Raw genomic sequence first — 17254 nt, 5'->3', positions numbered from 1 at the left:
CAGCCCGCCCTGCAGCCGGCCCTCCGGGCGGCGTCATGCTGCTCGTTCTCTCCCGTGGCCCTTCTTCTTCTTCTTTTCCTCTCGGGGCCACCGGGTGGCTGCTTCCAGATCTGCCACCGCCTCACCTCATCGGGCTCCCCGCACCCCAGGAATGGTGCTGCCCAGGTGCGGCGGGCACCGGGAGAAAGACAGAAAATGAAAAGCAACCACCACCCAGGTCTGGGCTCCGCCACACAGGCCGCCCCGCGCTCGCGCCAGCCGAGGCCGGGCACCCGGGCACGGGGTCTGCTCCGTCCGCTGGGGTCAGCCGCTCTCAAGACTGCACCATTTTTACGGCAGCCCACCCGGGCGTTCGGGCGCCCGCCTGCCGGCTTCCCTCCGCGGCGCAGCGTGGGGACAAGCTGGTCGTGGCCTCGGCTCGCGCTGTCCGGAGGATCGGGGTTCGGGGGGTGGGGTAGGGGGGGTCCGAGGTGAATGGGGCGAGGGTGGGGAAGGGCGGGAGGGAGGCTGGGTGCACGGGCTTTCTCCCTCCCCACCCCAGGCTTCCTCCTTTAGCCGCGGCTCCGAGGCCCGGCGGGCCCAGCTGGGACCGGGGAGGAACGAGATGGTCCCAGGCTGTACCCCAGGGGTTCCAAAAATCGCATCGCCCGGGTGTGGGCGCCCGGAGGAAGCCGCTGCGGCGCTTGCTCGCTCGCTCGCTCGGCTCGGCGGCCGCCGGGGCGCTGCAGCCTTGGCTAAAACCCACAGCCGAGCGCACGGAGCGCGCAGCCAAAAGCTAGTGACGTCATCCGTGCAACGTGAGCCCCATCCCTTATTTTTCTGGCCTTCTTAAAGTTAGACTGCACCATTTCCCAGGCACAAAGTAGCTCCGCTTGATTCCGTAGCCAGGCAAGTCAATGGTGCCTTACAGGTAAGCCCTGCGCTCAACCACATGCCTGTCTATGCCCATAGGCATCCATGGGGCATGGAACATGTTTACATGTGTATTGTTACCCATGTGGGGGGGGGGGGAGTGCTTACATCTGTTTCTGTTGAGCCAGGACGGATCCCCTTGAATTTTATTTTTAAAAGGACTCATTGCAGAGACGGCTTTGACAGCGGATGAGAGAACTCTGGTGGCGTCCATCACTAGTGTCTGGGTTGTATTAGATCTTTGTTTCCCGCCCCCCTCCCTACCCCCACAAGGTCTCAGGCACCGAGCAGGGAGCGGCTCTGGGGTTCCCTATCAACCCCAGTCTGGGCACCAGCCACACACACAACCCCACCTCCACCCACCTGCCCTCTCTCCAGCAGGAAAACAAGAAACCTTGATGCCTGAAAGGCCAGAAGAAGAGATTGCCACGGGGTAGGGTTAAGCAAATAACTCTCCAAGCAAAGGGCTCTGGTGGGTGGAGGAGGGGGAGCCTGTGTTCAAGGCAACCTTGGGGTAGGGTTTGCTATCCGAGGGCTGATGGTAACAGCATGGGCTCTGGACAGGGTCGGCGGGACCCCAGGCCTTGAGCCGCTCCCCCGTGCGCACACACACCCGCCCACCTCGTGGATCCTGCTTCATCCCCAACCCCTCCCCCCCTCACGTGTGACCCGGCCGGGCTGCACACGCTGGGCGCCTCCCTTCACCTCCACATTCCACCACACTCTAATGCTCATCCATCTTTTTACCCTCACCCCAAAGTCGAGGAACCCCCCACCCACACTGCCACCCACTGCCCTGGGGAAATGAGAATGCCAGGCACCCGGCGAGACACAAATGGGCACGGGAGTCGAAATGAGTGCGCCTCCACCATATTCTTTGTGTCTACTCTCCCTCTTCCTCCCTCTCACTGGCTCTGTCTGCCTTCTGTCTGTCTGTCTGTCTCTGTCTCTGTCTCTCTCTCACACACACACACACATACACACGCATTTTGAATATCCACAACAAGGCCTTTCAGTGCCATCTAGTGGGGGAGGGGCGTGCCTCTCTTTTCGCCCCTGGATTCCGCAATGGGATTTTACTGAAGGGATAGCGAAACGGAGGATGGATGCCCAAACAGTCTTTGAGGGTCCGGCTGGTCTTCCCCCCACCCCCGACCCCCGCCGCAGGAACGTGCCCTGGGCCCGGTCCTCTCCCTTGGGCTCTTTAAGATGGCACAGTGTCTTCCCATTTCTCTTTCTACCCTTTCCTACTGATTCTCCCCCAATAGCACCTGTGAACATAAGGAAACAAATGGGCACTAACTCTTTTAACCCACTTAACACAGGTTAAATTTCTAAAGCTATTTTCTTTCCTAAAGCCCTGGGAATCTGCGTATGACACAGGGAGGAAGCTGAGAGGTGAAATAACACTTAAAAGGTCACCCATAAAAAAGTCAGGGCACAACCAGCCACTAGAGCCTCGGTCTCTTCGTTCCCAACTCTCCTTTCTCTCTTTGGAACCAGATCCTGAGACCGTTTTGGCAAACCAGCAGTGCCCATTTTGCAATCAGTGTACCGCTTGGCTTGTGCGTAACCTTGCTTCCTGCTTCCATTCTTCTTCCATCGCTCTTGCCTTCTAACCTGATTCAATGATGGCCTGCCTAGCAAGTGTGAGACCCTGAGTTCAAATCCCAGAACACTTAAGGAAAAATAAATAAATTGATTTGCAGTTTATGAAATTCCAAATTCTATGTGCATACACACACTTCTTTTGATGCAGCAGTAGCATTCTACAAGCTTTTTCTCAGGTAAACCAACAAACAAAAATATGGTTGCAAGTTCTCTCAGCTTCTGAGAATCCAGAGTACTCAAGCAAAGAGTTTCCTTCCCCATTGTACCCCTGTCCTCAGCTACCATATTTATTCTACCCCACCCTTCAACTTCACCCTTGACATTGTCAGTTGGAAGCAAGGGAAAAGTGGATGTCGCCTCTTTGCCATCTCGCTACCAATATGGCATCATTTGCCCAGAGAAAAAGCCTTACTTCTTAAATAGCCTTCATCCTTTTTCTCCATAGTTCACTTCACAGACTGACATGGGGTGCAACCCAAAAGTGACTTTGGGCTTAAGCCCTCCCGACACAGCTCCCCAACTCTGAGAAATGCTGTTATTTCTGCCTCAACAGGCATTCTCTATGCTAAACACCTGCTTTCTACATCTCAGCTTATTAGAAAGTCATCATGGTGTTGTTGAGCATCCTTCCTTCTTTTCTTCCTCCTGAGAGTCGTTATAACACAAGACTTGCCTTTAGCTTCTTCCTCTACCACACCACTATATTAATCGTAAATTCTACAGCTCTCCATTCAAAATTCTGCTGTAGCTCCATCTTGTCTGGGAGGTAAAATTCCAACCCACTAACCCTAACCACACCCTGCCTAAGGCTGCAGCCTGTGTTCTCCAGGGACTTCCACCCTCTAAATATGTTCTAAAAAGTCGCGCATGGGCGCCATTCCTCGTTGCCCATAAATATTTAATGGCTCTGCTTTTTAAAGTTCTTACAATAACAGGTGGCTCGTATCAATAGGTCAAATAAATATCACTTGATCATCTCACTGGATGCTGAAAAGGCAACTAATTAGGCCCAACGAACTTGCCTGATATTTCAAAGCTCTTTCAAAAGCAGGAACTGTTTTAAGTGAATAAGATCATCTCCTACATAAAGAAAAATGTCACCTCAGAAGGGAAAAAAAACCAACAGCTCAACAGACAAATTGGCAAGGTTTATAATAGAGATAACTTACAGAAAGAAGGAATTCAAATAGAAATTAACATATTAAAAAACCCAACCTCATTAGTAATCTGGAGAATACAGATTTTTTTTCAATGCTGATTTCACCTATGAGATGGGGTAAAAAATGTACATGCCTGTTAATGTCAAGTGTTGGCTGGAATGTGGAGAAACAGGCCATTGTACAGCTATGGTAGGAACATGGATTAATGCAGCCACTCTAGGGCACCATTTGGAGTCACTGCTGGGAGAAAAAAGATGTTTCATATGACCCAGATGTGTTTTGGGGTATCTAGCTTGTAAAAACACTTTGTAACCAGGTACCACCTATAATCCCAGCTACTCAGAAAACTAAGATCTGAGGATCACAGTTTGAAGCCAGCTCAGGCAGAAAAGTCTGTGAACTCTTATCTCAATTAACCACCAAAAAGCTGAAAGTACAGCTGTAGCTCAAGTGGTAGAGCACTAACCTTGAGCAAAAGAAGGATAGGGACGGTGCCCAGGCCTTGAGTTCAAGCTCCAGGATACACATACACACACACACACACACAAAACTTTTTCAAAGGCAAAGAGTATCTTTTGCAGGCTACTTGCACTGGTTTCCTACCACAACCTCATACCTCAAAACATCAGAAGTGTACTGTCTCAGAGAAGTCAAGTCCAAACTCAAGGTGTAAGCTGGACCACGCCCCCTTTGGCATCCTGTAAGGTAAAGTGTTTTCTTGCCGGTCTATCTTCCAGGATTTTCTGGCAATCCCTGACCTACAAATTCTTTGTTCTAGTCTCTGCCTCTGCTGTCACATTACTGTCTTTTCTCATTTGCTTTCACATCATCTTCCCTTCGTGCAACTTTGTCTCTACGTTGCCTCCTTCTCAGAAAGACGCCAGTTCCATGGAATCGGGGCCTAGCCTGCTCCAGAATGACATCATCTTCGCTGATGGCCTCAGTTACATAGGCACACTGCTTCTAAGTAAGGTCACATTCTGAATTGCTAAGTGGTGAGGACTTCAGCCTATCTTTTGAGGAGATACTACTCACCCCCTAACTCTAGAAACAAAAGGGTGCATAAAGAAACATGCATGAATCTATTTGTGCAAAATGAAAGGATATGAGATAACTGAGAAGCCAAGCAGGAGCCAGGAAGTTGGCCCCAGCACACAAAGGACCAGGGAAGCAGAGAAATGGAGGCCGACATGCTGAATATCCAAACCTCTAAAAGTTATAATAGATTCTATCCTTCTACCTTACAAACATCTTTGGAAGTAGAGCTGTGGCTCAAAGCGGTAGAGTGCTAGCCTTGAGCACTGGTAGCTCATGCCTGTAATCCTAGCTACTCTGAGGATCCTGGTTCAAAGCCAGCCCATGCAACTCGTATCTCCAATTAACCACCAGAAAACTGGAAGTGGCTCAAGTGATACAGCACTTAGCCTTGATCAAAAGAACTCAGGGACAGCACCCAAGGCCAGAGTTCAAGCCCACGACTGGCCAAAAACAAAACAAATAAAAAACATCTTTATGATGCAAAATATGAAATATGTAGTTACATTTTATATGAATAAAAGTTGGTAATATATCAACCAAATTAATTATTGGTGTTTATGTGTTGATGAGCCAGCAAAGTTCACCATTCCTAATGTTATAAACTGCCATAAGACATTTTTCTTGACTTTTATTTCAGAAAATCATTAATTCTATTGTCACAATCAAGAAGGGCCAGGACACGAGGGGGCAACTGGGGGAGAAGTGAAGAAAGGGGAGATATTGCCCAAAAGGAAATATACTCATTACCTGGCTTATAAAAGGGTAACCCACCTGGACATCACCTTAATAATAACTTTTTTTTTCATTTTTGAAAAGTATCTGGTGAAGGTCTACTCAACTGCCTTACAATATGGTAGATGGCACTACAGAAGCATCACATATAAGAAGGAGAAATCACAGGGAAACAGGAAGTCAAAGCAAGGAGGAGGAGCCAGTCTTGCCTTTTTTTTTTTTTTTTTTGGTCAGTTGTGGGGCTTGAACTCTGGGCTTGGGCGCTGTCCCTGCACTCTTCAGCTCAAAGTGAGCACTCTACCACTTGAGCCTCAGCGCCACTTCCAGTATTTGAGTAGTTTTTATTGGAGATAAGAGTGTCACGGACTTTTCTGCCTGGGCTGGCTTTGAACTGCGATCCTCAGATCTCAGCCTCCTGAGTAGCTAGGATTACAGGTGTGAGCCACCAGCGCTGGCCAGTCTTGCCTTCTTTATAATAATTCAGTTTTACAAGACTAACTCACTCCTTGAGATCTGCATTAATCCCCTCTTTGGGCACGTCCCTGGTAAGCTAATTACCTTCCACCTGTCCCCACACTGGGACTGTGTGTCAGAACAGTATCTTGGTAGGAAAGTTTCCAGCAGAGGAAACTTTCAAACCATATCAAGATCCTAACATCTTGCAGGGCAGGGAACAAATAGGAAGAGCAATATAATCTACCTGTTACCTATCTATCGTCTACCATTCAACAACACACTGCTAGCTATACAAAATAGACAAAACTCTTTCCTTGGCTTTCACATTTTACTAAGAATTCTAAGCACGTTTTTATATATTAAGACAAATAAGGTTCTTACCAGAGTGAATATTAGTAGAAAGCATAAAAAAGCTTTGTTTGAAAGGAAAAAATTTAAATACAAATGTTCATCCAATCGCTATTTTATAAATATTACTTCTCAAATAACTAGGATTGCATTAGCACACAGCTAAGCTCAGCGGCCACATGCCTTTCATGTGGGAAGGGTGGAAAATATTTTCGACTTCTGTCACTTATAACCAAGCTCCTACTGTGCTGCAGCTTTCATACCTACTTAATTTCCATTAGTACTCTTGTTTTCCTAGTGGTACTTGGGTTTTGAACTCAGTACTTGCTTGGCAGCTGATCTGCTGCTTAAGCCATAAGCTCAAGACCTTTCTGCTTTAGTTATTTTTCCAATAGGGAAAAAAAATGACTTTTATTGGTTGAGATAGAGTGGCTTAAATTTTTTGCCCAGGCTAGCCTCAAATGATGATCACCCTAATTTCTGCCTCCCAACTAGGTAAAATTATAGACATGAACCCTACATCTGGCTCCATTAATACTTTAAAGAACAACCACTTTAAAATTGTATAGAGCACTGACTGAAATACCAAAGATGATTTCATTCAATCATCTAACAACTCTATGAAGTAGAAGCTATTACTGTCATTTTGCAGATAAAGTAAAGCTTCAAAATATAAGTGACTTGCTCAAGGTCAGGGGCAGGTGATAAATAGCAAAACTGGGCTTCAACTTAGGCTGTCTGGCTCTAAAACTCTTGTGTCTAATCAACACTCTCCTGACTCCCTGACCCTGGGAGGTTGTATGGTAACACTCTTATTATTAATAAATCACATGAATATTTATGCACACTCTCATCAGAGGACAATGACCACACACATTATTATATCTCACTTTGCAGACAAGGAAATGAAGCCACAGAGACTCAAAGATACTAGAAAAGAGTCCACGCTCTATCAGTGTAGTCACTGGAGAAGCTAACCACAGGCAAATTTACAAAGCAAATGGGATTTCCTCCTGGGTTTTCAAACTCTCTTTCAAATCCTTTTCTCTCGTCCTGGTTAACTCCAAGTCCCCTATGTGCTATTGGGAAATAATATATGCTCTCCAAATTATTATGACTTGATTAAGAACTCAAGATGGTTTATATAGAAATATGAATGTGATATTCTCAGAATGCTAATGCAGTCAGTGAAAAGTTTCCAGATAAGACACTTCAGTGAGATCAGTCAAATAGTGTTCTCACCAGGGTGAAGATTACAGAAAGGGCAATGGGACCAGGGAGGGGGGAAGTGGTAACATTGTACAAAGCTGGAAGTGGAGCTATGGCTCAAGTGGAGAGCACTAGCCTTGAGCAACAAAGCTCAGGGACAGCGCCCAGACCCTGAGTTCAAGCCCAAGACTGGCACACAAAAAAAAAAGCTGGGCACTGCTATCTCCCACCTGTAATCCTGGCTGTTCAGGAAGTTGAGATCTGAGGATCAAGGTTCAAAGCCAGCGTAGGCAGGAAAGTGCATGAGACTCTTATGTCCAATTAACAACCAGGAAACCAGAAGTGGTGTTGTGTCTCAAAGTGGTAGAGTGCTAGACTTGAGCAATAAAGCACAAGGACAATGCCCAGGATAAGTTCAAGCCCCATGACAAAAAAGAAAAGGATGCTTTGTACTTATAAGCTGATATAAGGAATTGTAAACTTTTTTTAACAAGTACTAAATAATTAGAAGAGAATGAAAATAATTTTTTGTGAAGGTCCTGAGGCTTGAACTCAGGTACTGGGTGCTATCTCTGGGCTTTTTTTTCTCTCAAGGCTAGTGCTCTACCACTTGAGCCACCGCTCCACTTCTGACTTTTTTAGTTGTTGACGGGAGGTAAGAGTCTCATAAACTGCCCAGGCTGGCTTTGAAACATGATCCTCAGATCTCTGCCTCTTGAGTAGCTAGGATTATACATGTAAGAAAAAAAAAAGAATTTTTAACCTTCCCACATTACCCAGGGACAAGAATTCTCTGTCACCCCAGGAAGAAGTGCAGACAAACCCTACAGTTTGAGAGAACTTTGGGAATCAGAAATGAAGAGATATGAAAAACATATAACTCAGACGTTTGATCTAATAATGTTCATAAATGCTGAAAATAGAGATAATGGAATTTCTGTTGGCCAAATACATAATTAGGGTTCACATAACTCTTAGGAATTAAGGAAGAAGGGAAGGAAGAAAGGAAGGAAGGAAGGAAAGAAGGAAGACAGGCAGGCAGGCAGGCTGGTTCAACATAAAATTGAAAGAAATCATTAATGGCAAACACAGCCCACATAACTCACACATGGTGCTGAGTAATTCTCATAGCTACTTTGCAAGGTAGCTTTGGTCAACCCATTTTATTGATGAAGAAAATAACTAAAACAATGTCTAAATGTGTTTAATAGGAGAGTTAGGATTCACACCTAGTTCTAACAAAGACCATGTCTCCAATCTGGAGGGGAACAACTCTCTAAGGATTAGAAATCTACCCTGATAGGGATTTAAAAAAAAAAAAAAAAGGAAAAAAGATGGAGCTGGGTATCAATGGTTCATGCCTGTAATCCTAGCTACTCAGGAGGTCGAAATATGAAAAAACAGTTCTAAGCCAACCCATGCAGGAGAGTTTGTGAGACTCTTATCTCCAAATAACTACCAAAACAACAAGAACAGCAGTGGAGCTGTGCTGGGTACCAGTGGCTCAGGCCTGTAATCCTAGCTCCTCAGGAGGCTGAGATCTGAGGATCCCGGCTCAAAGCCAGCCCAGGCAGGAAAGTCCATGAGACTCTTATCTCCAATAAATCACCAGAAAATCAGATGTAACATCTTTGTCTAAATTCTTCCCTCTGATATTTCCCAATGCTTTTGTCCTGTTAGAATCTTAACTTCTAAGATCTGAGTGTGGCTTTGGAGTTAAAATTAAAAATTAAAAAAATAAAAACCACACATACACACACACACACACACAGGTCCCATCTTGAGCTGGGAAGGTGGCTCAGTGGTAGAGTGTTTGCCTTGCTTGCATGAGGCCCTGGGTTCGATTCCTCAGCACCACATAAGCAGAAAAGGACAGAAGTGGCACTGTGGCTCAAGTGGTAGAGTGCTAGCTTTGAGCTGAAGAGCTGAGGGACAGCGCCCAGGCCCAGAGTTCAAGCCCTACAAAAAAAAAAAAAAAAAAAAAAAAGGTCCCATCTTCCCAGATTTCCATATTCATAAGTCCTCAGGCCAAAGCACCAGTGACAATGTCATTCTCATTAGCACAACATCACAAGGTCCCTGAGCAGACAAAGGATATTCAGTTTTCTTTTTTCCAAATACTGTCTAAGGACCCAGAGGGTGTAGTTTATGGTGGAATACTTGCCTGGCATGAATCCTGAGGCCCTGTGTACAGTCCCAGCACCACAGTAATAACAATAATCATTAATCATTATAATCATGATCAGAATCACAACACAGCTTTCATATAGACTCTGTGTGTGTGTGTCTGTGTGTGTGTGTTTGTGTGTGTGTATGGGAGGATTAACTGGGGCTTGAACTCAAGGCCTTATATTTTCTCTTACACTTTTCCTTTCAGGGCTGGCACTCTACTACTTGAGATACAGCTCTAGCTGGAAGTGGCGCTGTGGCTCAAGTGGTAGAGCGCTAGCCTTGGGCTGAAGAGCTGAGGGACAGTGCCCAGGCCCAGAGTTCAGGCCCCACGACCAAACCCAAAAAACAAAAAAAAAAGAGTCTCACACATTTGTCTGCCTGAGCTGATTCTGAACCAAGATCTTCAGATCTCAGCCTCTCAAGTAGCTAGGATTATTGGTGTAGTTCATTGGTACATGGTTATAGACTTTAACAAGATCTGCCCTGAACAAACAAACCAAGCCTGGTCATTCATGTTTGTACTCCCAGCTATAAATAGGTAGAAGGGAAGCATATATAGAAGAATCACAGTCCAGGGGGCTGGGAATGGGTAGTGGTAGAGTGCTTGCCTAGCATGCATGAAGCCCTGGGCTCAATTCCTCAGTACTATAGAAACAGAAAAAACACCGGAAGTGGTGCTGTGGCTGAAGTGGTATAGTGCTAGCGTTGAGCAAAAGAAGTTCAGGCACAGTGCTTATACCCTGAGTTCAAGCCCCAGGACTGGCAAAAGAAAAAAAGAAAAGAAAGAATCACAGTCTATGCTGGCCGAGGGAAAAGACTTCATATGAAAAGTAACTAAAGTTGCTACAAAGTAGATCAAGTGGTAGAGCACATACCTAAACAAGTATAAGGCCCTGGAGCCCAAATCCAGCACCACCAAAATCCAGCAGTCAACCCATAGGGAGTAGAAAGGTAATAAAGATAAATGAAAATAATCAAATAGAAAGGAATCATATGGAAAAGAATACAATATAAGCCTCAAGCCGTTTCTCTGAAAATTGATAATGCATATTGTGTCAACATATACCAGAAGTTTAGTAATATCAACAATTTTCTAGAAAATATGACATGAGCATAAAGAAAAATCAAATCAGTTGTTTCCAGAACATGGAATGAAGATTAGAATTAGAAAAAAATATTAGTAATACATGAATCTATAATTTAATAGTTAATGAAGCTATAATGTAATTTTTCTCCAAAAAGAAATGTAAACACAGATCATTTCAAAGGAACCAGTGCCTTCTACTAAATAGCTGTGGAAGAAAGTATACAGACCTCAAAACTCTTCTAGCAAAAAGAAAAAGGAGAACAAGCCTTGCATCGTTTTATGAGTTTGCATAACTTTGACAACCAAACCAGATGGAATACATTTTGAGAATACTTCTCAAAATTATAGACTGAGACAGCTGGGCGCTGGTGGCTCACGCCTGTAATCCTAGCTACTCAGGAGGCTGAGATCTGAGGATCTCGGTTCAAAGCCAGCCTGGGCAGGAGAGACAGTGAGACTCCTATCTCCAATAAACCACCAGAAAACCGGAAGTGGCGCTGTAGCTCAAGTGGTAGAGTGCTCGCCTTGAGCTGAAGAGCTGAGGGACAGCGCCCAGGCCCAGAGTTCAAGCCCCACGACCGACAAAAAAAAAAAATTATAGACTGAGCAGCTTCATCAACAGAGATACAAAATTTCTAAACAAGTTATTTACAACTGTGTTAAAAAGAAAATCTAGCCAGGTGCCTATGATTCACATCTATAATCCTTGCTACTCAAGAGGTGAGATCTGAAGATTGTAGTTCAAAGCTAGCCCAGGCAGGGAAGTTTGTGAGAATCTTATCTCCAAGTAACCAGCAAAAAAGTCAGAAGTGGAGCTATGACTCAAGTGGTAGAGCGCTAGACTTGAGTAAATGAAGCTAAGGGACAGAACCCAAATCCTGAGTTCAAACCCCAGGACAATCCATGCAACTTAGCATATTAACAGATAAAGTTTAAAAAAAAATCATATGGTCTGCCAGCTATCACTGTGCACACCTGTAATTTCAGCCTACACAGGAGACAAAGACAGGAGGATTACAAGGATGAAGCCAACCTGAGCAAAAAGATACCAAGACTCATTCTCAAAACCAAAATAAAAACAAAAGGCTTGGGGCAGCACCTCAAGTGGTAGAGCTCTTGCATATCATGTGTAAAGCCCTGGGTTTAATCCCCAGTACCACATGCTGCTGCCAATTGATACATAAAACTATTTCATAGATAGAAGCCTAGACTAATGTTGACAATAGTGATACTTTGTTGTTAATGATGGAGAGTTTCTAGAAGCCCTGTGAGTAGGAAGAAGGCAGGATTTTCTGAGAAGGTTTGAGGTAATCAGTCATACTTATTGAGAAAAAAAAAGGAGAGAGGAAAATCCTGAAGGAGCAGGAGTTTGGGGAGAATCTGTGGTATTCTGACCTCATGGTGCTTCATTAAGATGTGGATAACAACACAGAAATAAGAAAAATACTACCGATGAAACTAGAAAAGAATACTTTTCAGCCAGGCTGACTCCAAGCATCTTCTTACTTATACATTCCTTCAACCAAGCTAAGTTCTGATTAAATTTTTACTATGGATCAGGCACTACACAAGCCTTAAGATACATAATTTCAAACAAGATGCTCACAAATCTCCATCCCCCAGGAGTCTAAAATACTGGGTAAAAACAAGTAAATAATTTCAAGAAAAGGAAAGAAGGCTATTTTGTGTGTGTGTGTGTGTGTGTGTGTGTGTGTGTGTGTGTGTGTGTACCTGCCAGTACTAGGGCTTGATTTCAAGGCCTCCTGTCTGCTTGGCTTTCTTGCTCATTGGTGGTCCTCTACCACTTGAGCCATGCCTCCAGGCCAGCATATGGCTGATTCCTTGGAAGTGGAGTCTCTCAGTCTTTTCTACATCAGGTTGGCATTGAATTATGATCTTGCAAGTCTTAGCCTCCTGAGAAGCTAGGATTACAGATGTGAGCCACTGTTGCAAAGCAAGAATGCTATTTCAATACAGCCAACATTCAAGGAGCATTTTGTAACTGTCATTGCTCTAAACTCTTTATGTGTGTATTTTCCTTTCTGTTTGTTACAACAATTTCTTTGAGGTGGTTCTGATTGTGGTTGTTGTTATTGCAGGCAAGAAAACTGAGTCGTGAGGAAGTCACTTTGACTAGGGTGATGCAACTGGGAAATGGCAGAGCCAGGATTCTAGCCAAGATACTACTCATGTTCAGTCTTTAACCAGAAGCTTTTCCTCCATGTTGCTCTGGTTCCCTGCTAGCATGTGAACATAGTTCTTTCCCTCCAAATGCTCATGTTGAAATTTGGTCCTCAATGTAACAGTGTTGAGAAATGGTGGCTCTTTTTAAGAGGGACTAGCTCATGAAGAGAGATTCATGTAAATCTAACTGGAGACTGAATATAAGAACAAGTTGTTAGGAGAATATGAGAACAAGTATAGTGTGTCTTGTGCTTTCCCCTTTCCATATATGCCTATCTTTCTGCTTTTTCCTTGGTATGACTCAGCACCAAGCACCTTCCAGATGCCCCGCCTACTTAGGGACTTATAGCTTCCAGAACCATGAGCTCCATAAATCTCTTTTCCTTACAAAGCACCAAGTATCAGGTATGCCATCACAGAAAGAGGAAACAGGAAAACAGACTGAGACACACTACATATACACACCTTAGCACTCGTGCGCGTGTGTGCGCGCACACGCGCACACATACACACACACACACACTTGTAGATCATCAGAAAAAAAATCACTACAGGAAAATAGTACTTCATTTTAGAACAAAGAGAAATTATTAGAGGAAGAAAAGAAAAAGATAGCCAGGTGCTGGTTGCTCAAGCCTGTAATCCTAGCTCCTCAGGAGGCTGAGATCTGAGGATCACAGTTCAAAGCTAGCCCAGGCAGGAAAGTTTGTAAGACTCTTAATCTCAAACTAACCACCAAAAACTAGAAGTGGAACTGTGGCTCAAAGTATAGAGCACTAGCCTTGAGCAAAAGAGATCAGGGACAGCATCCAGGCCCTGAGTTCAAGCCCCACAACTGACAAAGAAAAAAAAAAAAAAGCAAGCATGTTCCAGGTACAGATATAGCCTGAAATTAAAAGTAGCTCAGGAAAACTCCAATGAGGATCTTCAGGAAAGGGGTAGAGTAATATGAGGCTGTAGGCTCAGAGGCCAGTTTGTGATAAGACTTGTAGATACAGACCAAAGCGTATGGGAAGTCCCAGGGGAAATCCTTCAGAAAGGTAATCATTGTACAATGAGGAGAATAGGCAAGGAGATATGAGAATCCCATTGAGGCAAGACACTAGTGAGAAGGCCACTGTGACGGTGAGCAAAAACTAAAGGGAAGGAGGCATGAGAAGATTGAGGTGGAGGAAGATGGAGCGATAAGAACTTCGGATGGCCCAGATTTCTAGGTCAAGCTTTTAGAATATTAGTGGGATTGTTTATTGGGATGATTAACTTGAAAGAAGGAGTGGGATTGGTGGAAAAGGGAGGAAGAGATAATGAGATAAGAGATGAACACACTTCCTAGTAATTTAGGATACCCACAGTAGGTGTTATATTATCCTAAGTAAATCTGATCCTATGGAATATTAGATTCATTGCTGGTGGAATATAAATCATTTTGGAAGCCTGGCCCTATAAGCCAGCAATACCATTTCCAGACACTTCACCTAAGGTGGTTCATACATACATATACTAAAGATATTCTGCAAAAAGATATTCGTTGGATCATTGTTTCTGGTAAAAGACCCCCCCAAAAAAAGATGGAGACAACTGTCACCTTCGTTTCAATATGGTTCAATAACGATAATTTATTCATATAGTGGAATGCTCTACATAAATTAAAATGGATGAGTTATTTCTGTATATATTAACATGATGAATCTCAAACACACAATTTCAAGTAATTGAAGCAAGCTGCAAAAGATACATACAGAATAATACCATCTATGTAATTTTAAACAAGAAATAGTTGTTTGTATACTATTTACAGATATATACACATGTCCTAAAAGTAAAAATAAACACATGGGAATGATATGCACCATCTTGAGAAATCATTAGCTCTGGGAAAGGTGGAGGAGGGGGAGGGCTAGAGGTTTACCTACATCTCCACCATTTTTTTTACAGTGCAAAATCTAAATGTTAAAAAGGAAGAAGTAAAGGAGGCATTCATTCAACAAGCTATAAAAAGAACCCATCTTGTTTAAAAATTCTAGTTTATAGAGGTATAATTTACATACCATAAAATTCAGCTTTTTAGATACACAGTTTGATGATTTGGGGCAGATTTATGCAGTTATGCAACCACTAACATAACTGAAGACCATCTTATTACTCAGAAAATCTCCCTCGGGACCCTCAGAAGTCAATTGCCCATTGGCCACCATGGGTCATCCCTATAGTTTCCTCCTCCTTACAGAAGGCCTTTTCCAGAGTGTAGATAGCCCTTTCTATCTGATTTCTTCCACATAATACTTTTTAGATTCAATCATGTATTTGTGTATATCTATAAGGTATCCCTTTTATTATTTGTATATACCATTACTTAAATTTTATATTTTTATTATTTATTACTTACATTTTATTTTATATTTACATTTTATATTACTTATTTTTATACTTATTACTTATATATATAATAGATACCATTGTATAGGACACCACAATTTACTTATCTAGTTACCACTTGATGGACATCTGAGATGTTTTATACTTAGGGCTACTTACAAATAGTGTTAAGTAAAGCTACTGGGATTAGAGGTGTGGCTTGGTTAATAAGAGTGATAGCCAATGAACAAATGTGGAAGGTACCAAGTTTGAGTTCCAGTCTCAGACCTATAAATAAGTACATAAATAAATAAATAAAGTAAAACTACTATAACTATTTGAGCAAGTTTCTCTGTAAACTCAGACTTTAAAGTAACTAAAATACCCTTGTTTCATGAGGTAAAGGTAAACCCTCCAACTTGAATAGCAATGCAGAAATTATCAGCAAACAATCAATTGTAAATTTTAGAAATGAAAAGGGTAATACTTGCAAAAGTCACTGGATAAACTCCTTAGCAAAATGGAGGTAATAACAAATGAAAGAGTTTATGGCCGGGCGCCGGTGGCTCTCGCCTGTAATCCTAGCTACTCAGGAGGCTGAGATCTGAGGATCGCTGTTCAAAGCCAGCCCAGGCAGGAAAGTTCATGAGACTCTTATCTCCAACAAACCGCTAGAAAAACGGAAGCTGTGCTGTGGCACAAGCGGTAGAGCACTCGCCTTGAGCTGAAGAGCACAAGGACAGCGCCCAAGCCCAGAGTTCAAGCCCCATAACTGACAATAAAAATAAAAATAAAAAAGAGTTTATGGATTTCAAAGTGGATTAATAAACATTTTTCAATCAGAAGAACAGAGAAGGGAAGAAATCAACACAATTTTATCAAATGATCAGCACAGTCCTTTCTTTGAAACTCTAGAAGGACAGGAGAAGTAGTGATATAAAAAAGACTACCTCAGCCAGGAGCTGGTGGCTCATGCCCGTAATCCTGACTACTCAGGAGAATGAGATCTGAGGATTGTGGTTCAAAGCCAGCCTGGAAAGGAAAGTGCATGAGCCTCTTACCTCCAATTAACCACCAGAAAACTAGAAGTGGAGCTGTGCCTCAAAATGGTAGAGCACTAGCTTTGAGCAAAAGAGTTCAGAGATAGCACTCAGGTCCTAAGTTCAAGCCTCATGACCAACAAAAAAGAAAAAGAAAAAACTTAAGCTGGGTGCCAAGTGGCTCACACCTGTAATCCTAGTTACTCTGAGGGTAACCAGGCTGAGATCTGAGGATCACAGTTCAAAGCCAGCCCACGCAGGAAAGTCTGTGAGACTCTTTTCTCCAATTAACCAACAAAAACCAACCAAAAAAAGTAGTTGTAGCTGAAGTGGTAGAGCCCTACCCTGGCCAACAAAAGCTTAGGGACAGTGCCCAAGACTTGACTTCAAGCCTCGGGACTGGTACCAAAAACAACAACAACAAAAAAAAAACTTATAAAGAATAGCCAAAACAGCCCAAATTTGATGAAAGACATATGGCTCCAGATTAAAGAAATTAACAGAATCACAAATACAATAAAACTACAGCCAGATATACCAGAATCAAACTCTTGCACATCAGCATTCCCAATGACAATATTGGGTGACATGACAATATCACCCAATTCTTGAATTATACACCAGTAAAGAGAAATCCATCACAAAAACTATTTGCAATGATCTATCAACTAAAAACTAATTCCCCTAACTTTCTTAAAAATGAAAGAATTGTTTTCAATCTGGCCTTTAAAGGAATTATTATATAGTCATTATAGTCATTTTCTTCACAATGTCTGGGAAAGAGACCAAAAATGCAATACTGAGATCTGCCAACTCTATATTTGCTTTGTTTCCATCTAGAAGCATTTGTTTACCTGAAATAACGCTTGAAGGGGATAGCTAAATTAGGAAAATAGAAATATTGCTAAGTTAGTATAAAATATTGTTATATACTCTCTCTGTAGCACACA

This window comes from Dipodomys ordii, unplaced genomic scaffold, assembly GCF_000151885.1.
Source record: "Dipodomys ordii isolate 6190 unplaced genomic scaffold, Dord_2.0 Scaffold56, whole genome shotgun sequence".
NCBI lineage: Eukaryota > Metazoa > Chordata > Mammalia > Rodentia > Heteromyidae > Dipodomys > Dipodomys ordii.
Note: the sequence above shows the minus strand (reverse complement) of the source record.